At 40.1% G+C, this 26,295-nt stretch overlaps 1 protein-coding gene across 3 annotated transcripts in view; it reads left to right on the top strand.

The window, feature by feature from the left end:
• The window catches only part of LOC126356322 (serine/threonine-protein kinase 10), a 171,633-nt gene that overhangs the window by 15,806 nt on the left and 129,532 nt on the right, over nucleotides 1-26,295 (top strand). The window lies entirely within an intron of this gene.

Here is a 26,295-nt window from a genome sequence, read left to right as displayed (position 1 = left end):
GAATATAAGCAATGGGTCCATGCTGGCAGATACACATTGGAGACTTGCCAGAGAACTGTTGAAGACTTCATGGAGGCATTGATTTTGAAAATTACCGGTTTAAGAAGCCATCACTTTGTGTCAGAACACCAATGTTTATATCTTAAGCAACTAAAACGAAATCTTGCGGAAAATGAATTATATATATTGGTAGATTTTACTGAGAATCATTCATTTGTTGTTCAAAATACTGTGCAAGGATTCCATTGGGAGAATAGTCAGGCTACAATTCATCTGTCCGATGTCTTATTTCGATGGCAAAGAATGTCAGAGTATTAGCATTCGTATGGTCAGCAATTGTTCTATTACAATACCATTGCTGTCCATACCTTTCAAATAAAGTTGATAGCATATCAAAAGACAAGGACTGAAAACATTAAGAACATTTACTACATTAGTGATAATTCAGCTGCTCAATATAAGAATTTCATTAATTTATGCCAGCATCAAAAGGATTTTGCCATCACTGCCAAATGGAATGTTTTTGGAAGAGTGGTGGTTCATGGTGTGGGTTCCTGTAGTGATGTCCTAGTTCATGAACCACGGGCAACGTATGAGTGGCCAAGTAAGTGGTCCTGACAGTCGGGATACCAGTTACTTTGGAATAAGGCTGGGCATCTTGGACATATTCTGAGTCGTGGTCACCTTTGTGCTCAAACGGCAAAGACTACCAAATCCACCGGTTAGTCCCTCAACCGTTAGGGGTAAAACTCAATGGGACTCGGGGCAAGTAAGGCTAGCAACCTGCTTCCCCGATACTTTAAATATGATGCTGGCAACAATCGGAGCAAAATGCCTCAGACCTTTGGAGGTGACGGAGTCCCACCTCTAACTGACAAATCAGGGACTCCTAAGGTACGACTTGGCAAACAAATGGTAATGAGATGGGGAGCTATTAATATCAATGGGGGCTACCCTGGGAAGAAGGTAGAGCTGGCAGAGGCTGCAAGTAAGATGGGGCTGGATGTTTTAGCTGTTATTGACATTCGGGTAAGGGGTGAGAAAGAAGAGGAAGTGGGAGAATACAAGGTCTACCTGTCAGGAGTCAAAGCAGGAATAGCACAATGGGGTGTAGGGATGTACATCAGGAAAGAAATGGAACCCAGCGTAGTTGCAGTAAGGTATGTAAACGAACGACTGATATGGATAGATTTGACAGTGTCTAGCAAGAAAATTAGGATTGTGTCAGTATATTCGCATTGTGAAGGGACAGATGACGATAAGATGGATAGTTTTTATGAGGCACTCACTGATATAGTTGTTAGAGTAAAGGACAAGGACAGTGTTCCGCTCATGGGTGATTTTAATGCCAGGATTGGAAATTGAACGGAAGGGTATGCAAAGGTTATGGGTAAATTTGGAGGGGATATGGAGGCCAACAGGAAAGGTAAACAACTCTTGGATTTCTGTGCCAGTATGGGCTTAGTAATCACAAATTCCTTTTTTAAACATAGGAACATTCACCGGTAGGCAGGGAAACCAGATCTGTCATTGACTATATAACAACAGATCAGGAATTCAGGAAGGCTGTGAGGGACACACGTGTATTCAGGGGCTTCTTTGATGACACTGATCATTATTTAATCTGCAGTGAAATTGGGATTGTGAGGCCAGAAGTGCAGGAGGTCAGGTCCGTATGTAGGAGGATAAGAGTGGAGAAACTTCAGAATAAGGAAATCAGGCTCAAGTACATAACAGCGATCTCAGAAAGGTACCTGTTAGTTGAATGTAGTCAATTACAGTCATTGGAAAAGGAATGGACAAGGTACAGGGACACAGTACTAGAAGTGGCTAAAGAATGTCTTGGAACAGTAGTGTGTAAAAGTAGGATGAAGCAAACAGCTTGGTGGAATGACACAGTCAAGGCAGCCTGTAAAAGGAAAAAGAAGGCGTATCAAAGATGGCTACATACTAGAACTTGGGTAGACAGAGAAAGTTATGTTGAAGAAAGAAACAAAGCCAAACAGATAATTGCAGCATCCAAGAAGAAATCTTGGGAAGACTTTGGAAACAGGTTGGAGACTATGGGTAAAGCTGCTGGAAAACCATTCTGGAGTGTAATTAGCAGTCTTCGAAAGGGAGGTAAGAAGGAAATGACAAGTATTTTGGACAGGTCAGGAAAACTGCTGGTGAATCCTGTGGATGCCTTGGGCAGATGGAGGGAATATTTTGAAGAGTTGCTCAATGTAGGTGAAAATACCATCAGTAATGTTTCAGATTTCGAGGTAGAATGGGATAGGAATGATGATGGAAATAGGAACACATTTGAGGAAGTGGAGAAAATGGTCAATAGATTGCAGTGCAATAAAGCAGCTGGGGTGGATGAAATTAAGTCAGAACTCATCAAATACAGAATAATTGAAATGGCCTGGGAGTCGGGACAGGTTCCATCACACTGGACAAAAGCAGTAATCACACCAATCTTTAAACATGGAAGCAAAAAGGATTGTAACAACTACAGAGGTATCTCTTTAATCAGCGTAGTGGGTAAAATCTTCTCAGGTATTGTTGAAAGGAAAGTGTGAATATTAGTTGAGGACCAATTGGATGCAAATCAGTGTGGGTTTAGGCCTCTTAGAGGTTGTCAGGACCAGATCTTTAGCTTACGGCAAATAATGGAGAAGTGTTATGAGTGGAACAGGGAACTGTATCTATGCTTTATAGATCTAGAAAAGGCATATGACCGGGTTCCTAGGAGAAAGTTATTGTCTGTTCTCCGAGATTATGGAATAAGAGGCAAACTTTTGCAAGCAATTAAAGGCCTTTACATGGATAGTCAGGCAGCAGTTAGAGTTGACGGTAAATTGAGTTCATGGGTCAGTGTAGTTTCAGGGGTAAGACAAGGCTGCAACCTGTCTCCACTGTTGTTCATATTATTTATGGATCATATGTTGAAAACTGTAGACTGGCTGGGTGAGATCAAGATATGTGAACACAAAATAAGCAGTCTTGCATATGCGGATGACTTAGTTGTGATGGCAGATTCAATTGAAAGTTTGCAAAGTAATATTTCAGAGCTAGATCAGAAATGTAAGGACTATGGTATGAAGATTAGCATCTCCAAAACGAAAGTAATGTCAGTGGGAAAGAAATATAAACGGATTGAGCGCCAAATAGGAGGAACAAAGTTAGAACAGGTGGACAGTTTCAAGTACTTTTGATGCATATTCTCACAGGATGGCAACATAATGAAAGAGCGAGGTGTAGCAAAGCTAATGCAGTGAGCGCTCAGCTACGATCTGCTCTCTTCTGCAAGAAGGAAGTCAGTACCAAGACTAAGTTATCTGTGCACCGTTCAATCTTTCGACCAACTTTGTTGTATGGGAGCGAAAGCTGGGTGTATTCAGGTTACCTTATCAACAAGGTTGAGGTTACGGATATGAAAGTAGCTAGGATGATTGCAGGTACTAGTAGATGGGAACAATGGCAGGAAGGTGTCCACAATGAGGAAATCAAAGAAAAACTGGGAATGAACTCTATAGATGTAGCAGTCAGGGCGAACAGGCTTAGATGGTGGGGTCATGCTACACGCATGGGAGAAGCAAGGTTACCCAGGAGACAAATGGGTTCAGCAGTAGAGGGTAGGAGGAGTTGGGGCAGACCAAGGAGAAGGTACCTGGATTCGGTTAAGAATGATTTTGAAGTAATGGGTTTAACATCAGAAGAGGCACCAATGTTAGCACTGAATAGGGGATCATGGAGGAATTTGAAAAGGGGGCTATACTCCAGACTGAACGCTGAAAGGCATAATCAGTCTTAAATGATGATGATGAGCAGGGTATATTGCCTTGTGATGGCATTGAGGGAACAGCAAAAATACTTGCAGCCTGTGCTAGTCTGCAGAGGGCCTTAAATAACCAAATATTGACTCCATATGATATATTCAAATTCTGTGGTGGTAGTATTCCAGGCATAAAGCTTTTTTATTAACCAAAAGAAAAAATTGAAAAAAATCCACCCAGATCAAGAAAAAAGATTTGCCATGAGATATACAGAGCCTGGAACAAGAGAAAATCAATTAATTGTAATCAGTTCAAAGTAAGCAGAATTTCCAATGGTGCTACAGCATTCACAGTTAACTCCTTCAAAGCAGATGAAGAAATTCCAGCAGTCTCAGTTCCAAGTTTACAACCAGGACAGTATGTTACTTGTATGTATGGCAATTTTTGGTGGATTGGAAACATGTAAAGTTTTACCTGAACAACAAGACATCCTCATCAGCTTTAGGCATCCACACGGTTATGTTCATTCCTTCCACTGACTGATTGCCGAAGATACTTTCTGGATTCCTGAGCAACATATCTTCATGACGTTAGAAGCCCCATCAACATCATCACCAGGAAGACAATACAGTTATCCATAATCTGTCATTGACAAAATTGTAGAAGTGCTTAACCAAAAATGCAACTGGCCCTTTAGTATTTTTGTTCTGCAAATTTGCTGTGTTTTGTACTGCTCTTGTTATTATTATGTCATGTGACAAATTAATGTTTGAAACTGACTTACACTCGAATAAAAATAATTAATTATGGAACTTAATGAGTAAAATATTTGACTTTTCAATCTTCTCGAAGTGCTAAGATAATAACTTTTGAAATGTATTCTTACTCGTCAAATTGAAATATCCAGAAATTAAACAACATTTCTTTGAAAGCGTAAAGCATGCCTTTTCCAGCTGAAGCAAGAAAAAGAGGATTGAAGAAGACACAGTTGAGATATTGCTCCCCAAAAATATCCTAAAATTTGCAATTGGAAAATTTTGGCCAACTTTGCAGATGCATATCTTTCAATCTGGGCATCCAATGTTAATTAAATCTGGTTAATATATACACATCACAGATATGAATAACCCTCTGAAGTTTTGGTGTGATTGGTTCGTATGAAAAGTAGCAGTGGTCGGTCAAAACATGGCTCTCAGAATAGCACAACGAATTTTTTAGCCACTTTGGAGGCTTGTATCTATATTTAGGTAAGGCTAAATACCTAATTTTTTCACAGTCTGATTTGGCATAAAAAGTTGTGTGTGTATATTCAAGCAAATGACCAAATGTTTGTTAGAACTTCTAAAAAAACCTAGCAAAGTTGGCACATTTGCACCATCATACATGATGCAGAGGTGAGTAGCCTCTTTAAAATCCCCCAAGAATTCAACCACTGAAGATACTGAACTGAAACTTGTTATGTGGCCACCAAAGACCCTCTACAACCTCCACACCAAATTTCTTTAGATTTGGAGATGGTAGAGTGGGGACCCCTGGTCCCCTTGACGTGGAATGACCCTGTTCTGAGGTCTTTATTGTGCAGTATGTTGCCAAAATGAGTGATGAGTCAGTTGCTGCAGTTGGGATCTTCATTAACTACATAAATTCATTACATTTAAAGCAATTTTTACTTTCATATGTGACCTGTGCTTTCGCGGATGTGCAGTTAGTGGAGCCTACACTGCAGGAGGAAGATGTGCCTTGTTCATCCCAGTGGTTCCTCACCCTTCATTGGTCTATGGGGGTAGGGGGGGGGGCAGGTTTTCTTCCTCCGCTCCCTGCTCCCCTCCTCAGAACTCTACCATTGAAAAGTTAACACTATGTATATTTATACTCCACAAACCATCAGATGGTGTGTGGGGTGGTGTACTGTGTGTCCACTGCGACTTCCCATTTTTCTAGCTGCGAATGGTGCCTGGGAAGAAATTTTGTTGGTAAGCTTAGACTGAGCTCAGTTGTCTTTATTTTTTCCTCATTGTTGTTTCATGAGGTTTATGTAGGGTGACACAGTATATTGGTTGATTTTTGTGGGCATGTACATCCTTGGAATTTTAACAGTGAACTTCAATGCTGTAATAAACATCACCTTTTTTCTAGTTGGATGAGCATCCCCAGGACATGTTTGCACTTGCTAAATGAACTGTGATGCAGCATGCTGCCGTTCTTTGATCTTCTCTACTTCCTCTATCAGTAAGGGTCACAAATAGCAGCTTTCTGAGTTTATAGGTCCCCAAAAAGAAATGTTATGAACTTCTTTAAGCAGTTAGAGGGGGTATTAATAAGAGTGGAAATAACTAGGGAGTGATTGTATGTGGAGATTTTAAGATCAATTTCATCTTGGATAATTCTGATCAAGGACACCTAGTTAAATATGTCCTGCTTTGGACTGACCCCCACAATAACAGTCCCAGTAGGTACAGAATGACAATTGCAATAGTAATTGATAATTTATTTCTGCATCCATCTGCCTTTCATGAAACATGTCTCTGCCTCATAATAAACAGTTTATCTGACCATGATGGTCAAATGGCGGCTATAAAGGTTCCCATTAGAGTGCAAATGAGGTATCGCATTGCACACCATGTACAGTCTGTGACCTGATTGCTTGTTTGTGCCAACTTTACCTTACAAATAACTTGCAGTCACTGTTCTTAAAGTTAATTGCATGGATGAGCCCGCGATGTAGTGCCACTAAACTGTGCCGTGTGACTTCTTCTTTGCAGTTGGGGTGGGTACTGAAGGAGAGCCCAGTTCTATTTAAGGTACTGAAATGATGTAATCAGGTTTGCGATAATTCTTCTGTATTACAACAGCAACATTTCCTTTGTAAAATTACTTTTTCAATTGTGGGTTATGCAAATTGCTCATAATGTGTTGCTCACAATACATTGTAACATGTATATATAGCACTTTGACATCAGAGACAGAATGACAGTTCTCAAGTCTTCTTCATTTGTTTTGGTGTCGATATTTGTGCCTACGGCTTGTTCTCTGTGCCATCAAGCTCCAATGCCAAAGCATTAGCAGGCCTTCGTAGCAGTTGGAGACATACATATTGTCATAGGTTGTCGGTGTCCTGAGCTGATGGCTTTCAAACCCAATCTGCACATATGTTAAGCCAAAGTGCATACATTGGAAGGTCCCATACTTAAAACTACACTATGTGATCAAAAGTATCCGGACACTCTTGCAGGCATACGTTACGTCAGGTGCTGGAAGGTTTCTTGGGGAATGTCAGCCCATTCTTCTCGGAGTGCTGCATTGAGGAGAGGTATCGATGTCGGTTGGTGAGGCCTGGCACGAAGTCGACTTTCCAAAACATCCCAAAGGTGTTCTATAGGATTCAGGTTAGGACTCTGTGCAGGCCAGTCCATTACAGAGATGTTATTGTAGCATAACCACTCTGCCACAGGCCGTGCTTTGTGAACAGGTGCTTGATTGTGGTGAAAGATGCAGTTGCCATCCCTGAATAATTAAACATGCTTACAACTGCCTTATAGCCAACAGCTTAATCCTTAATCTTGTGAAAGTTCGTATTATTGAGATCCAAACAAATAAAAATGACGTAGAGGCACTATAAGTAGAGATCAATGAGCATACCCAGTATGAGGCCCCTTGTGATGTTCACTGACATTCAGACAGATAATAAACTGAGGTGGCACCATAAAGCCCAGTTCTGTCTGCTTTTGCACTCAGAAATCTCTTTCACTGTTGTGACCTGCAGACATGATGGCTAGTATACTTTGCATACTTTCAGTCAGTTCTATCCTGTAGCACAATCTTTTGGTGCAAGTCAGCTAATTTGAAAAATGTATTTATTCTACAGAAGTGTGCAATAAGACTATTATGTGAAGTTGTCAACTGACTATCTTGCAGAAGTGTCTTCAAGGACTCTGGGACTCTTACACGTACATGGCTATACAAGTACTCAGCAATGGTATGTGTTCTTAATAACAAGAGCCGAATTTCTTGTAAAATCAGCAATTCACAACCACATTGCTGGAAGTAGAAATAACTTCCATATAGACTATGCATTCTGTTCTAGACTTCAGAATGAAGTTCTGTATTCTGATGCAGAAGTCTGTAACAAATTACCAGTTGGTAAAAGGCGGGAAATTGAAAATCTCCAACTAAATTAAAACAAAGTAAAAGAAAGATATTTAAAAGAATTCTTCATTAGCTGCTCCTATTACAATTTTTCAGGCTACTTGTTCCCAAAATTATAAATTCTGCCAAACTCTAATATTTGAATTAGATAAAGCCTCATTTTGTCAGATTATATACAGCTCATAGAGATTAGTGTAAAATTACATAAATGCTTTGTTTGAAGTATTAGATAATAACAGCATCTGAGTAGTGTTGGAGTAGAATAAGTGGGTTTTTCCAAAAATAGTTATTTTTGTGCCAACCTACATATAGAAAATAATCTGGAAGTAATTACCATATTTGTCAGTTTTATAGATTAGTACTTGTATTAATTTTTGATAGTATACCTCCCTGAAGTATACAGCAGTGGTTGCTTGTGCCTGGTAATGTGTAGTCAAGACTTGGTCCACATCACTAAAGGCTCCCTTTCTTTACAGGTTTTACAGAACAGTCATGTAAGTGAATGAATGAACTGTATATTGAGTATCAGTCAAACAATGATTGCATAAGCTGCCTACTCCATGAGTGGGACTGTGCACTTCCTGAGGATAGTTACGACCATTATTAGTCTTTCCTACAGTTCGTTACATGTGGCTGTTCGACTTGAAATTAATCCATACGCTTACTTCCATATATTTAAATAGTATGCCTGCTTCAATTGATCATTCAGCAATCACATAATGATACAATAACAGCTCTTTACACCTATTTATGCGAGGGTGAAATGCCAATCCCTGCTTCAAATGTTACTCACAATTCCTCCGTTCATTATATTTATTTTTACTTCCTATACAAACAGTTCTTTGTAGAACATACATGGAGCACACAGTTAGTAAATCATGTTGATGTTGTTGTTGTTTTGTTGTTGTAGTCTTCAGTCCTGAGACTGGTTTGATGCAGCTCTCCATGCTACTCTATCCTGTGCAAGCTTCTTCATCTCCCGGTACCTACTGCAGCCTACATCCTTCTGAATCTGCGTAGTGTATTCATCTCTTGGTCTCCCTCTATGATTTTTATCCTCCACACTGCCCTCCAATACTAAATCGGTGATCCCTCGATGTCTCAGAACAAGTCCTACCGACCGATCCCTTCTTCTAGTCAAGTTGTGCCACAAGCTCCTCTTCTCCCCAATTCTATTCAATACCTCCTCATTAGTTATGTGATCTACCCATCTAATCTTCAGCAGTCTTACGTAGCACCACATTTCGAAAGCTTCTATTCTCTTTTTGCCTAAACCATTTATTGTCACATTTCACTTCCATACATGGCTACACTCCATACAAATACTTTCACAAACTACTTCCTGACATTTAAATCTATACTTGATGTTAACAAATTCTTCTTCTTCAGAAACACTTTCCTTGCCATTGCCAGTCTACATTTTACATCCTCTCTACTTCGACCATCATCAGTTATTTTGCTCCCCAAATAGCAAAACTCCTTTACTACTTCAAGTGTCTCATTTCCTAATCTAATACCCTCAGCATCACCCGACTTAATTCAACTACATTCCATGATTCTCGTTTTGCTTTTGTTGATGTTCATCTTAGACCCTCCTTTCAAGACACTGTCCATTCTGTTCAACTTCTCTTCCAAGTCCTTTGCTGTCTCTGACAGAATTACAATGTCATCGGCGAACCTCAAAGTTTTTATTTCTTCTCCATGGATTTTAATACCTACTCCGAACTTTACTTTTGTTTCCTTTATTGCTTGCTCAATATACAGATTGAATAACATCGGGGAGAGGCTACAACCCTGTCTCACTCCCTTCCCAACAACTGCTTCCCTTTCATGCCCTTTAACTCTTACAACTGCCATCTGGTTTCTGTACAAATTGCAAATAGTCTTTCACTCCCTGTATTTTACCCTGCCACCTTCAGAATTTGAAATAGAGTATTCCAATCAACAACGTCAAATGCTTTCTCTAAGTCTACAAATGCTAGAAACGTAGGTTTGCCTTTCTTTAATCTACTTTCTAAGATAAGTTGTAGGGTCAGTATTGCCTCACGTGTTCCAACATTTCTACAGAATCCAAGCTGATCTTCCCCGAGGTCGGATTCTACCAGTTTTTCCATTCGTCTGTAAAGAATTCATGTTAGTATTTTGCAGCTGTGACTTATTAAATTGATAGTTTGGTAATTTTCACATGTGTCAACACCTGCTTTCTTTGGGATTGGAATTATTATATTCTTCTTGAAGTCTGAGGGTATTTCGCCTATCTCATAATTCTTGCTCACCAGATGGTAGAGTTTTGTCAGGACTGGCTCTCCCAAGGCTGTCAGTAGTTCTAATTGAATGTTGTCTACTCCGGGGGCATTGTTTCTACTCAGATCCTTCAGTGCTCTGTCAAACTCTTCACGCAGTATCATATCTACCATTTCATCTTCATCTACATCCTCTTCCATTTCCATAATATTGTCCTCAAGTACATCGCCTTTGCATAGACCCTCTATATACTCCTTCCACTTTTCTGCTTTCCCTTCTTTGCTTAGAACTGGGTTTCCATCTGAGCTCTTGATATTCATACAAGTGGTTCTCTTATCTCCAAAGGTCTCTTTAATTTTCATGTAGGCAGTATCTATCTTACCCCTACTGAGATAAGCCTCTACATCCTTACATTTGTTCTCTAGCCATGCCTGCTTAGCCATTTTGCATTTCCTTTCGATATGATTTTTGAGACGTTTGTATTCCTTTTTGCCTACTTCATTTACTGCATTTTCATATTATCTCCTTTCATCAATTAAATTCAATATTTCTTCTGTTACCCAAGGATTTCTACTAGATCTTGTCTTTTTACCTACTTGATCCTCTGCTGCCTTCACTGTTTCATCTCTCAAAGCTACCCATTCTTCTTCTGCTGTATTTCTTTCTCCCATTCCTGTCAGTTGTTCCCTTATGCTCTCCCTGAAACTCTGTACAACCTCTGGTTTAGTCAGTTTATCCAGGTCCCATCTCCTTAGATTCCCTCCTTTTTGCAGTTTCTTCAGTTTTAATTTACAGTTCATAACCAATAGATTGTGGTCAGAGTCCACATCTGCCCCTGGAAATGTCTTTAAATTTAAAACCTACTTCCTAAATCTCTATCTTACCATTATATAATCTATCTGACACCTTTTAGTATCTCCAGGGTTCTTTTATGTATACAACCTTCTTTCATGATTCTTGAACCAAGTGTTAGCTCTACAAGGTCGGTGTTTACTTATACTAGCAGTTTTTTAACTTCACTCTTCTGAAATCTAAATATGTTACCCATGTTTATTGCAGTGCCCCACACCAAAGTGAGTCCCACATTGCAGATGAGTAGATTAATCCACAGTAGATTTGTTTTAGGATAGGAGGAATTGAACGTCTTGACTGAGTATGATGATGTCTCTTAGTCCAGTCAATGAAGGACAGTTAGGGGGAAAAATCGTGTAGTTCAAAACTTTTTACAGTGCTTGGAGGGAGTGTCATGAACATGATACTAAAAATACCCCATTGGTGAAGTGTTGTGGTCATTTACAGGTCACTTTATCGATGCTTTCTTGAATAACTCGAAAACCGCTGCTTCAAGTGAAAATGTTACCCAGTACAAAAATAAAATACATTAAATTTCCTACGGGAAAGTTCGTGTTAATATTTTCTCTGGGAATAATAGTTTCCTTGAAGTGTGGGATGGCAAAATTGCATATTATTAAAAATAGTATTTTAATGATACAAAATTAATGTTTACTGTTAAATGAAATGGGTTAAGAATAAACATGATATGATTACTGTTAAATGAAATGGGTTAAGAATAAACATTATATGATGTACCACACCTAACGGCAACGGAGCTGTATTAAGTGGTAAACTGTGCTCTTCGGGTTAACAGGTGGTGGGGTATAAGTGTGAAGGAAGGTTAGTTTCCCAATTCTTCTCATGCATATCCTTTCCTTCAAAGGTCTGCAAACTGAAGAGTGAGCAGGTGATTCCCCATTCTGTCTACTTCACTATGCCACAAGAAGCAAATACAGGATGTTTCACAAAGGTATACTGGTAGTCTGCAGTGCACCGTATGGATCACTGGAAATGCAGTGCACAGGGAGTGTTTATTTTCCACAAAGGGAATTAACACCACATGGAATAAAAGTATCTGCACATAATCTACATAACTCTCTGTGCATTTTTCTACACTGCTTGAGGGGAAATTGATCTGTAGTCATCATGTACGGCAGCTGTAACATTCTTTCTGGAAAGGCAACTTCCTTCACCTTGAGTGTTGCTTGCATTTCATTTTACAGATAGACTATACCTCCTCAGCATTTCATGTTCAGTTCTCTTATGTGAATAGACAAAATAACTTCACTGAGGGTGTGTTTATATAATGCAGTTATTTTCAGTTTATTAAATGAGTACTTGCAGTTGTTAAGTGAATTTTTATGTGAAATCCATTCCTATAAACAATGACTGAGAAATCTGTAACTTGTAGGTGTGATCGTGAGAAAGTGATTGGATTGGTAAATGTGGCACTTTGCTGTTGTCTGTCGTTGACAGTGTATTGCAAAGGTGTGTAACCATACTGTAGTCACTTGCTGCTGCATTACTGAATGACTAAAGAGTTACTGAACTTCTGTCACCATTAATAGTGTTATTGATAGACTGCATAAATCTCTTCCATTCGGGAACTGCTGACACTTTTAGAGCGGACTGCACTGAGTGAAACCACTTACCACCATTCACAGTATGCTACCCAAGACTGTTGCGAATATATCTGATGGAACGGGTCTAATGTGTTCAAGTCTAGAACAGCAATGTATTGTAATGCATTGCTTGACTTATTTTGAAATGTCTGAAGTTCCAAAACACCTAGGTGACCTACTTGTATTGCAGAGGGAGATAGTTTGTCTCTGGGCATCTTCAGATGTTGGGAGAGGCTAGGTTGGGGTGATGCATTTAAGACTTGTCTTGTTGTGAAAAGTGTTCCATCCAGTGATAGTGGAGACAATGAAAGCTACTTTGCCAAATACATATTAACAGCATGTTACACTTGGTAAAGGCTCTTCAGTATAGTAGACAGCTGACATATCCAGCTGATAAGCGTTTTTGCAAAACAACTCTCTTAACAACTTATTTAGTGAACTGAAAATATCTCTACTGTATAAATGCGAACATGGTGAAGTTATTTTGTCTACTCATCTACTCACATCAGAGAACTGGGTAGAAAATGCTGGGAGCTATAGTCTGTCTGCAAAATTAAAAGTGATCAGTTCTCATAGCCAGGGAAGTTTCCTTTCTGGGAGGAATGCTGTAGCTGCCGTACAGGATGACTAAGAATCTATTTCCCCTCTAGCAGTGTAGAGTAGAGTAGAGATTTACATATATTCCATACAAATGCATTTTTTGCACTGTATCGTTAGTAACTCAAAGCTATATTCTACACATTATTAATGCACTTTGTGGAAATAAGCACCCCCCTTTGCATGGCTGCACACTGGATCGTCAGTGTTTCTTAAGGTGCTCTGCGGAGGGTCAATGTGTTTCTTGTGACGTAGTGGGGTAGATAGAGTGAGGAATCATCCGCTCACTCTTTAGTTTGCAAATCTGTGAAGGAAGGGATTTGATTGACAACAATAGGGTGACCTACTTCCTTTGCGCTTCTACCCATCACTTGTAACCCCTCCTACCTTTTGGACTAGTCCCATTGGCAATCTGCTTGCCAAAATGGGAACTTCCCCCTTCAGATTCGATGGTAATAACTCTGTATCTCCTATGCAATCACCATTTGACAATTCCCTGATCATCCATCATCTCCCATTCTCTGTTACACAGGAGGGGTGTTGTCATCCTGATACCCTTCTTTGGGTGGGACTGCCAGTTGGAATGTGCCTCACTTCCCTCTTCTGAGATCTCCATCTGCCCTCCCTGGATTTTTCTCCCCATATTGTCTTGTGCACTCAACCTTGGATGGTGCGCAGGTCACGTATTAAAACCACTGTCTTCCAAAGTCCTGAAGCCTCAGCTACCCCCATGACCTTTCAGCATTTGTTATGTCTAGTTCTTCAAGAATTCCAGCGTGCTACTATCTTCCACACTGACTGCTCTAAAACTGTATATGGGATGGGACATGCTTTTGCATCTCCTGCTGGTTGCAAAACCGTTTACTGCCAGGACATATGGTGTGTTTATGGCAGGGCTGACAGCCATTGGCAGAGATCTCCATGTTATTACATGGGCCTCTGGTGACATGTTTTGACATGTACTGATTCAATGAGCAGCCTCCAGATTGTTGATCGATACTATTCTTGCCACCCTTTGGGCTCCTTTGTTCATGGCCTTGTCACTGACATTTGTCACACTGTGTGCTCAGTTGGCGTTCTGTGGATCAGAAGTCATGCAGGTATACTGGGGAATGAACTGGCCGACTGTTTGGGTAGAGGAGCACTTACTAGCTCCCCATTCGCTTTTGCTGACTTCAGGTGCGGATTTGTAGGTGCACAAGACACATCTGCTCACACGGAAATGGAACAGTATCCTGTGGGCTACTGCCTGATTTAATAAACTCTGCACAACAAAGGAGACCACTGCTGCATGGCACTCTTCCTTCCACTTTCTCCGGAAGGAATCCACAGTCCTGTGTCATCTCCACTTCGATCATACCAGGTTAACCCATGGTCTTCTTTTGTGTAGTGAGTCACACTAACATTGTAGTTGTGGAACCTTGCTGACCATAGCTTATATCATGGTGGAACACACCCTCTTTTTGGCCTCCATTCAAAGTATGGACTTCCTCAAAAGACTCACAGATGGTTGAACCATTTCTCAGTTTTTTCCATGAAAGTGAGTGTTATTCTCAGTTATGAAGTTTTAATCTACCTCCAGATCAGGGCCAAGGTGGTTGGGTATGAGGCACATCTCACTGTATGCTAGGTCTGGGGGATGCCCAGCCCTACTTTCATGACCAGGCTACTCTTTCATCCCTCTTTTACTCTGTTTTAATTGCTTCTAGATTTGGTTTGCCACCTTTCTGCCACACCCAGTTTTCTGTTCGGGGTCTTGCACTTTGTTGATCAGTGTGTGCTCTTGTATGTAATGAATCAAAGGTGGGACAGCTGTGAGTGAGAAGTTTCCTTTCACATGTAGAGCCCCGGGGATGCCCAGCTGCTGCTTCCGTATTTCCTTCTTCTTGCTTTCATTGTTGACACTATAAAAGATATCCAATACATTTTTAGCATTCTCACATTTACCGTTGTGAATCTCCCAACTAGACCAGAAAATGTTCTCAGTGGATGTGTCTACTTCTGGATGCACTACCCTTGGAGCGGGGGACTGATGACCTCATTTGGTCTTTTCCTCCCTCCCCGTGACCAACCAACCAACCCCTTCCACCATGCTAAGACCACAGAGAATAGTTAATCCCTTAATATGGCTCTACTGCAGTTGGGTGTGGTACACACATTTAATATGAAATGAATAGGAAGCTTTTCATTAGGAAATTTAATGTAATTTAATTTCGTACTGGGAAACATTTTCATTAGAAGCTGTAGTTTCTGAGTTATTCAAGAAAAATATAAATAAATGACACCCCCCCCCCCCCCCCCCCACACACACACTCCCCCACATTTACAACCGACCAGTGGAGATTTTTAGTATGTTGTTCATAACACTCCCTCCTACCACTGCACAAAGATTTGTGACTACACAATTTTTCCCCCTATTCTAGCTTCCCAACTCCCACCCCTCCCCCTCCCCTTCAACTGTGCTACATTCTCCCTCTGAAATCTTGGTTGTGGTAATAGACTAATCTATAATGTAGCTGAAGGTCTAAATTTTGTTGGAAGGCTCCATGTTCATCTAGCCAACCAATGTGAATTAAAGATTGTGGTAACAGATTGCTCTTCAGTGTATAGTCACACAATATTTGTCATACATTTCACTGTAAAAACCAAAATTGCATCGTAAAATATGTTATAGACGTATGTATTGCGACTGTTTTTGCCCTTGAGTTATGTTTTACTTAGACAGGATGGAGAAAAATTGTCACAAAATTTTAACCCTGGGTAGCTGATGCCATTAGGAACAAAAATTACTAATATTTTGTAGGTCGGTAACACACAGTTTTTAAACCACGGAAACTTGGCACTGTGCGCTCAGATTGGCTGCGGGATTGTCCTGTTGCCACATGCTCTGAACAATGCATGACCGCGAATGCTTTGCCTGTTGGAGATTGAGATGTATCCACATGTGGTGGTAGCACACCAGCCTTCCACTCTGGGGGCCTGGGGGTGAATCTGGGATTCTAACACATCCATTGTAGTTTCAAGATAAGGCGTACTGGGAACAAACCTGTCAACAACTGTTAGTTCACATACAGAAAGTCTTTTACAAATTGTGTGTTGGTCCTGAAAAGGGCCTCTTTTGTAGCTAAGACATTGTTTACTTACAGCAGGTGCTCGGACTGGCGACCCTCTGATGTTTCACAAGCTTTGTAACGTCTAACGGTATTTTGCCAAACTCTCGAAAGATTCCTGGCATTGCCCTGATGTGATTGGTGGCGTGTTGAATGTGATCCATTAATTCCTCTTCATTTCTAGGTGGCTCGTGCCTGGGTAGGTGAAATAGAACCTTAAAGTATCCCCACAAGAAAAAGTCTGGTGGCATGAGGTCTGTTGATCGTGGGGGCTGTGTCCTAGGAGCACGGCTGCCAATTACCCGCCCATCAAAGAGTTCATTTAAATATCTGCACACAGCATGACTGCTATGCCTAGGGGAACATCTTCCAGCAGGCTGGGTTGAGTTTCTTGCAAAAAGTGAAGGTAATTTGCCCTGTTAAGTCGAGGAGGTAGATGGACTGGCCCAATCAGATGGTCACCCACAATGCCTGCCCAAATTTTGAGCGAAAATTGTTGCTGGTGTCCGTGGACATACATGACTTGAGGATTTCCCATTGCCCAGTAATGAATGTTTAGAGTATTGCAAAGGCCAGCCTGGTGGAAGGTGCTAGGTACCATTCCTTAAACAACTGTTGAACTTCAAGCATTGTATATCCTCTCTAATTTGGCCATCATCAGTCATTTTGTTCTCCAAAGAGCAGAACTCATCTCCTACTTTACAGCTAGTCCTTAAACAAAAGCCATATCTCGTTCAACAAATGCTGTGCCGCCATGCTTACTGTGTGACTAAATCACAGTTGACGTTTGTGTGCTCCGAAGTGAAGCTTAAATGTGAATACCTCTGACGTGTAGTGGAGACAAACAGCAAGACCTATTCGACACGTGTACGTATCATGTTAGAGCAGTGACGAGGCAAGGGATGTTTGTATGTGTGAACTGACAGCCGTAGCACTGCCCGTCAACCAATGAATGGCAACAGGGCAATCCCATGGCCAATCAGAGCATGTTGCGCTAATTTTCCATAGTTTAAAAATGGTGCATTGTTGACCTACACAACATTAGTAATTTTGGTTCGTACTAGTGTCAGCTGTCCAGGGTTAAAATTTTGTGACAGTTTTTCTCCACCCTGTATATATGAAGTGCGAGGGGGAGGGGGAGGTGTAAACTATGTAAGTCTTGCAAACCTCTCACATACTGTCTTCAGCTAGGTCACCAATTTTCCTTTCCATTTTCTCTTATTACTATATCACTGTAGCTTGCATATCCTCTCTTCTCCCTATTCCTTATTTACTGTATTCCGTGATGTTTCAGTAACATTATTTGTAATGGCTGACTTTAGCAAGATCAGTTTCGGTTTTGAAGAAGTGTAACAACACCCGAGCTAATACTGACCTTAAGATTTAACCTAGAGGATAGGTTAAAGAAGAGCAAACATACGTTTATGGCATTTGTAGAGTTATAGGAATCTTTTTGCAGCGTTATTCACAGCTTGTACAGATACAAAACTGCTGTTAGAGTCGAGCGGCATGAAAGGGAACCAGTAATTGAGAAGGGGGTGTTACATAATTTTAACCTATTGCTGATGTTATTCAATCTCTACACTGAGCAAGCTGTAAAGGAAACCAAGGAGAAATTTGGGAACAAAATACATAAATACTTTGAGATTTGCTGATAACATTGTAATTGTCAGATATTGCAATAGACTTTGAAGAGCATTGAACAGAAAGGATAGCGTCTTGAAAAGGGGTTACAAGATGACCGTTAACAATAGTAAACATACATAATTGAAATATAGCCAAATTAAATCATGTGATGCTTAGGGGATTAGGTTAGGAAATGAGACACGAAAAGTAGTAGATGAGTTTTGTTCTTTGGAGAACAAAATGACAGAGAGGATATGCAACACAGACTTTCAGTTGCAAGAAAAGTATTTCATGTTGACTCTACCAAGACAATTGTAAAACAGTCAAAAACGTTCTTGATCTGATGTAAAAACAAATTTATTATGTACAGTCAAAAATTACATGTGCAGGTAATGGTTAGAGAATGTACAAAAATTTTCTAAACTAGTCACCAATAGAAGTATTATAGGCCGCTCTTGACTTAGTAAGAAAAATGCTAAAGAAGTTAAAGTGTTATGAAGTCTTTTCTGAAGATACTCATCTGGAGTGGAGTCTTGGACAGAAGTAAAAACGGGTGACACAGGTTAGACAATTGAAGAATAGAAGCTTTTGAAAGTTGGTTCTACTGAAGAATGTTCAACATTATATGGGTTGAACGAGTACCTTATGAAGAGCTACTGAACTGAAGTGGAGGAACAATGAAATTTAAGTATTAAAACTAATATCAGTGAAGGTATGTTTCTGTTTTCTTGTTTTTCCAGCCACAAAATCCAGCTTTACAGATAGTTAATTGTTTTATATATTAATGGTTATTTGAACTTTTAAACCCTTAAAATATGTACATTTCTTTTCTTGTGTCTGCAGGACTTTTTAGATGTTTGAACAGTGACACAGGAGACAGTTTCCATACTTTCATATTAATCTAAAAATAACATGCTCCTTGCAAGATGCAGTGCATGATATTGGATGATCAATTTAACATTAATGCTGTGTAATTTTACAGTCTTGCATAGCTAGATAATTTTTATTTTTTTGTCAACCACTCATATTCATTACTAAAATGATTAATATTTTATTTCCGGTATTAATTTATGTCAAACAGATCCCAAAATATTTTAATGAAATTTTTGGTTAGTTCTAGAATTTTAAAAAAAGTATTGTATGGGGATTGTTAAATGTATGTGTTGCACTATAGTTTGGTTTTGACTTAAAACTGTCCCCTCCACCCCACCTTCCCCTTAACTGGTTCCATAGATGCTACATGAAGGCAGCAAGGGCATACAATACCAAGTAAGATAATTTTTAATAAGTACACAAGACTTCATTTCCTTATTTTATACATTCAAATATTGGGAATTTATATGCACCACAGACGTTCTTTTACTTCTTATTGGCTTTTACACATTTTTGCCATGTTTCTATTAGGTCGCTTTTTGTCTGTGTCTGTTTGATACAGATTTTGCAATTGATTTTAAACTAGCTTTCCGATGAGGTAGAGACTTGAAATTTTAAACATGGCTCCGAAGTGAATGGAAATGAAAAATGTTGGTAACACATGACATTTAGGCTTCCCTGCATGACTGAGGTAGTGTGAGTAGTATCAGAATTCATCTCATCATTATAGGTGTGGTCGGAATGACTAAGCAGAGAGGGGAGGAGGAGATAGGCAAGGAGGGGGAGGAAATGGACAGGGAGAGGGAGGGTGGAGGAGACAGACAGAGAGGGCAGGAGGAGGAGGAGACGGACAAAGCGTCATCAATAGTTGTGTGAAGGGTCCATATCTACTGAGTAGTAGTCTACAGAAACCAGTTGGACACCCTGAGGATATTCTTTTGCCCATGTGGACTGCAACATATTGGGTTGGTGTGTAAGTTCATAGACCTTTTTCCATAAGTTTAATAGACACAGCATATACGCGTAACAGAGACTTCAGTCATCAATAATGTATTCTCATTCACTATTTGCAACAGTCTGCCAACTCTGGGGTAACTTTCCCATTCTTAGCCACAAACAATCCAGAGCTGATAGAGAGCATCATGACTGATACAGGGATTAGTGATCACAAGGTCGTTGTAGCTAGACTCAATACCATTTCTTCCAAATCCATCAGAAACAAACGCAAAATAATTTTATTTAAAAAAGCGGATAAAGTGTCACTAGAAGCCTTCCTAAAAGACAATTTCCATTCCTTCCGAACTGACTATGCGAATGTAGACGAGATGTGGCTCAAATTCAAAGATATAGTAGCAACAGCAATTGAGATATTCATACCTCATAAATTGGTAAGAGATGGAACGGATCCCCCGTGGTACACAAAAAAGGTCGGAACGCTGTTGCAGAGGCAACGGAAAAAGCATGTGAAGTTCAGAAGAACGCGAAATCCCGAAGATGGGCTAAAATTTACAGACGCGCGAAATTTGGCACGGACTTCGATGCGAGATGCCTTTAATAGGTTCCACAACGAAACATTGTCTCGAAATTTGATAGAAAATCCGAAGAAATTCTGGTTGTATGTAAAGTACACAAGCGGCAAGACGCAGTCAATACCTTCGCTGCGCAGTGCCGATGGTACTGTTACCGACGACTGTGCCGCTAAAGCGGAGTTATTGAACGCAGTTTTCCGAAATTCCTTCACCAGGGAAGACGAATGGAATATTCCAGAATTTGAAACACGAACATCTGCTAGCATGAGTTTCTTAGAAGTAGATACCTTAGGGGTTGCGAAGCAACTCAAATCGCTTGATATGGGCAAGTCTTCAGGTCCAGATTGTATACTGATTAGGTTCCTTTCAGATTAAGCTGATACTATAGCTCCCTACTTAGCACTCATATACAACCGCTCGCTCACCAATAGATCTGTACCTACAGATTGGAAAATTGCGCAGGTCGCACCAGTGTTCAAGAAGGGTAGTAGGAGTAATCCATTTAACTACAGACCTATATCATTGACGTCGGTTTGCAGTAGGGTTTTGGAGCATATACTGTATTTAAACATTATGAATCACCTCGAAGGGAACGATCTCTTGACACGTAATCAGCATCGCTTCAGAAAATATCGCTCTTGTGCAACGCAGCTAGCTCTTTATTCGCACGAAGTAATGGCCGCTATCGACAGGGGATCTCAAGTTGATTCCGTATTTCTAGATTTCCGGAAAGCTTTTGACACCGTTCCTCACAAGCGACTTCTAATCAAGCTGCGGAGCTATGCGGTATTGTCTCAGTTGTGCGACTGGATTCGTGATTTCCTGTCAGGAAGGTCGCAGTTCGTAGTAATAGACGGCAAATCGTCGAGTAAAACTGAAGTGATATCAGGTGTTCCCCAGGGAAGCGTCCTGGGACCTCTGCTGTTCCTGATCTATATAAATGACCTGGGTGACAATCTGAGCAGTTCTCTTAGATTGTTCGCAGATGATGCTGTAATTTACCATCTAGTAAGGTCAACCGAAGACCAGTATCAGTTGCAAAGCGATTTAGAAAAGATTGCTGTATGGTGTGTCAGGTGGCAGTTGACGCTAAATAACGAAAAGTGTGAGATGATCCACATGAGTTCCAAAAGAAATCCGTTGGAATTCGATTACTCGATAAATAGTACAATTCTCAAGGCTGTCAATTCAACTAAGTACCTGGGTGTTAAAATTACGAACAACTTCAGTTGGAAGGACCACATAGATAATATTGTCGGGAAGGCGAGCCAAAGGTTGTGTTTCATTGGCAGGACACTTAGAAGATGCAACAAGTCCACTAAAGAGACAGCTTACACTACACTCGTTCGTCCTCTGTTAGAATATTGCTGTGCGGTGTGGGATCCTTACCAGGTGGGATTGACGGAGGACATCGAAAGGGTGCAAAAAAAGGGCAGCTCGTTTTGTATTATCATGTTATAGGGGAGAGAGTGTGGTAGATATGATACATGAGTTGGGATGGAAGTCATTACAGCATAGACGTTTTTCGTCGCGGCGAGAGCTTTTTACGAAATTTCAGTCACCAACTTTCTCTTCCGAATGCGAAAATATTTTGTTGAGCCCAACCTACATAGGTAGGAATGATCATCAAAATAAAATAAGAGAAATCAGAGCTCGAACAGAAAGGTTTAGGTGTTCGTGTTTCCCGCTCGCTGTTCGGGAGTGGAATAGTAGAGAGATAGTATGATTGTGGTTCGATGAACCCTCTGCCAAGCACTTAAATGTGAATTGCAGAGTAGTCATGTAGATGTAGATGTAGACTGTAGAAATCACATGGTTTTGAGGTGAAGAACTTGTCAAGCCATGTTCGGAGTGCATTTTCACCAAGAAAGAATGTTCCTTGAGGGTTGTTCAGTATAAAGTGAAGAAGGTGAAAATCTAAGAGTGTAGGCCAGGTGAATAAGGTGGATGCAGAATAACGTTCCAAACCAACTCTGGTAGTGTTTTTTGTCAATCTATTGTTCACAGTAAACATCAGAAGTGATGGTCACACCCTGGGGGGAGCAATTCATAATACACCACACCATCAGTTCCACTAGATGCATAGCATTATCTTTTGTGGATCAGCTTACGTCTTTTAACGGGAAGTTGGTGGTTTGTTTAGGCTCAACCTTTGTTTGCTTTCCTTACATTAGCATAAAGACACCATTCCTTGTCCACCAGTAAGGATACATAGTAGGAATGGTTAATCTTGTTCACAACCAGTTGATAACAAACAGGCAGAGATGAACTTGTTGCTACATGTATATTTTTTGTGATTTTGGCTTAGAGCATACAGTACCCGTACACCAGATTTTTTAATTTCCCCCATTGCAGGAAAATGTTGCACAGTGTTGGAATGATCGCAGTTCATCACATTTGCCCGTTCTTGAGTACACTGATACAATCATTGTGAATTAATGCGTTTAAATGATCTTCTTTATCAAACCCTGAAGATCTTCATGAACATGAACAGTAACGATTCTCCAAAAAATGAGAAAACCATTTTCTTGGTGTGCTCTGTGCAGTGGCATTATCCCCTTATGTGGCACAAATGTTTCAGGCTGCCTCCAATACTGTCACACCTCTGTTGAACTTGTAACAGAAGAATATGTGGGAAATGTTCCAGTTTCTCAGCATTCCATTTTTCTAGCATCCACAGCTCCAGTCACTGTCTCCAAATGACATTATGTGAAGTCAAGTAGCAACAGTGAACTACAATAAAAAATTAGTCGACACAGAAACCCATAGCAACCAGAATACCAACATACAAAACAAAAATGCAACAACTTATGCACCAAGCCAATATTTCCTGCATTTTACCTGACATGTGAGGGAACATGTGAACCACACTTACTGTAACCACTAGATTGGTTGTGATAGTGCAATTAACAAGCCACCAAGATCATAAGGCCTTACACCATTAGATATTTGTTTATTGGGTTGGATGAAGTCTGTGGCATACAAGTGCAAACTGCCAAGTCACATCATGGACACTGCTACCCTCCTTAGGAAATGAGCAGAGACACTCGGACAAGCCAACCTAACATGGTTTCCCAGCAGTTCACAAATGCACTGAAGTTGATGGTGGTTATTCGAACATTTATTGTTAACTGTACAGCAGCTGTAATGTGATTTGTAAGATAATGCTTAGAGGTGAATGTGTTAAAAATATGTATTTTTCGGTTGAGATTTTTGTAATGTCTATTGACTGTTGTACATGTGTAAACCTAACATTGAATTGAATAATACAGTAAACGTGTTCTACTTTGGAAACCATTTTAAATAGAGTATAACTCCAAACAAAGTATTTTGCTTCCAACGATCATTCCTATATTATCCCTGACTATCATTCATTCCCCCAGGACATCATATATTTTAACCTGTTGATTAGTATTGTATTACCTGGAAAAATTTTGTGTCATTGAGAGATGATCCTTGGAAGATTAAAGATAAATAAAAACAAAATAAAAAGAGTGCCACCCATTACGAACACTATAGTTGTTAAATAATCTCAGAATACTTAAAATAACACAATGTTCTTCAGGCACACTGCACTGTAAGCGCTCGCTACAGAGGGGCATGACAGAATGTCGCTGTTGGCTTGCCACTGTGTATCACCCCACACCTCTTTATGTGCACACCTCTATAATGATATAGTACTGATTTTATACCTTTCCTGTTTCTTTCAGTCGCACAATATCCATAAGTATCTTCTAGCAACAGAACTTTTCCCTCAACTTTTTTATACAATAGTTTTGCAATATTATCAAAGTATGACATTTTCTGTACACCTGCTGCCTCTTTGCGCTGCTCTCCACTTTACTCCCCAACAACTGAAGAAACATGTTTTGTCCTGAAAATATTCATGTTATTTATACTTTTTTTTAACCAACCATCTCCCCTCCACCCTGTGATCTCCCTCCCCCATCCCGCCCTCCCTCCCCAAATTGCATGGTATTGAGCTCGTTTCTCTTGAAAATTTGGAGGCAGTGTTATTACTCCGAAATGACCAAATAAACTAACTTAAATTCTTTGTGAAGAAGGCAGTTAAAATCCTTGTAATGTGATTATGCACATTCCTAGACCCTCCCCATTTTTTAATTAAAATGTTAATAAATTTAGCTGTCATTGCTTCATAGAAAAATTTCACATTTCCAGATGAAAAACATGATATTGTGAATATTCCTGTGCCATTTATTAATTTCAGGATTGCCCCAAGTTCTTTAAAGCAGGGAATTTCAAACACGTCGGGGAAATCAGGAAATTTGGAAAAAAAATGCTGAAAAAATCTACGTTTTGTCTCGTAGATGAAGTGGTTTGTTTACTGAGATGTCACGCATCGTTGCTGGCTTGGCACAGCTTAGTATGTGCGTCGCTTCCCTGTTCCCTCATTCCTTCTGCTTCTCCCCTTCCTGCTACTCCCCTCAGCTTGCAGTCAATGCTGCCACCACTTCTTGCAGCTAACCTATCAGGTACCAACAAGAGGCAGGAAGGCATGAAGAGTGGTGTGTTTGGATCTGATACTCAGATACTGTAGATGCAGTGGCCGGAGACAGCAGTTATGTGTGCATGAGTTGTGTCTCGGGGATTGTGTGAATGTGTACATGCTCTCATTTTATGACAAAGGCTATGGCCGAAAATTTAGTTGAGAGAGTGTGAATGTCTTTTGTACGTGCCTACCAGCAGCTCAGCATCATCTTTACAGTGAGTTGCTACCTATCCTCATTATTACTGATTCTCAGAGTATTTGCACAAGTTATCTGTTGCATGGATTGATCACCGCAGCCTCATTTCATCAACATGCTGTTTGTGACTCATGAATCTACACATGTGGATTAATGGGCAAAAACTGCAGGCCATTTCTGCAGGTATCTCTAAAGGGGCAGCCCTGACAATCTGAAGCCCATCATTTCCCACTAATGTGCAAGCCCTGCCAGTCTGATTTAGTCTCACTGATCTGTCCACAGACTGGGTCTGGCTGTGTGGTGTAATGTGGCGGATTTTCGTGGTTTATCCGTAGATCCAGGACTGTGGTGCTCTTCGACAGCCAGAGACCGTGGGCAATGGATTTCAAGTATTGCAACTGTCTCACCACACTTACATTGTACAGTACTGTATTTTATAGAGATTTTACGTATTATAGTACATTTTGGCACTTTGAAAGTATGAACAGTAAGAAGAAGAAAATTGTGGCAGTCACTGGCAGTTTGTACCCTATGCACCCATGTATTTCTCGAAAGAAAAATCACACAATACCTGTAGAATAATAGACATGACACTGTGGATAATAACCAGCAATAACGAACTGAGTAGAACCAACATTTTATTGGTGGTCACCCATAGTGTTGGTTTACACAACTCTTCCCTGCCTTATACACTCCTTTCAAGAGGCCTACTTTTTTCTGAGGTTATTTCTGAAAACATTGAAGGTATTGTAGACCTGTCTTGCGACTCCAAGGAAATGCTTATTTTGGTCAACAAATTTGTTTCGTCATATTGAAATAAAATAACAAAGTGGTCATAATGAAACACATGCACCATTTGGCTTGCTTTCTCCATCTAAACACAGTTCATTACAAAATATGTTGATGTTAATACTTAAGTTTTTTGCTCACACTTGAGAAATACACAAGTCCTTAAATATTTGTGAGACCTCAAAATTTATCAGGGAAAAATGGTAAAACTTGTCTGGAAATCAGGGAATTTCACATGGAGAAACTTCTAGAAACCCTGAATTTGTTCACTGGCTTTCAGTTTTTAAGGCATTATCTTATGAAGACTGACTGTTATCACCAAAGATTAAACATTACCATAGAGAAAACACTTACACATTGCACATTTCTTCTTGATTTTGTCATGTATTTCTTATGTCAAGAGATTGGCACTTCTTGTAGAAGGTAATATCATCCAAAATTTATTTTTTGAGCATATT

This window comes from Schistocerca gregaria, chromosome 1 (genome assembly GCF_023897955.1).
Source record: "Schistocerca gregaria isolate iqSchGreg1 chromosome 1, iqSchGreg1.2, whole genome shotgun sequence".
Taxonomy (NCBI): Eukaryota; Metazoa; Arthropoda; class Insecta; order Orthoptera; family Acrididae; genus Schistocerca; species Schistocerca gregaria.
Note: the sequence above shows the minus strand (reverse complement) of the source record. Positions and strands in the feature narration are given on the sequence as shown.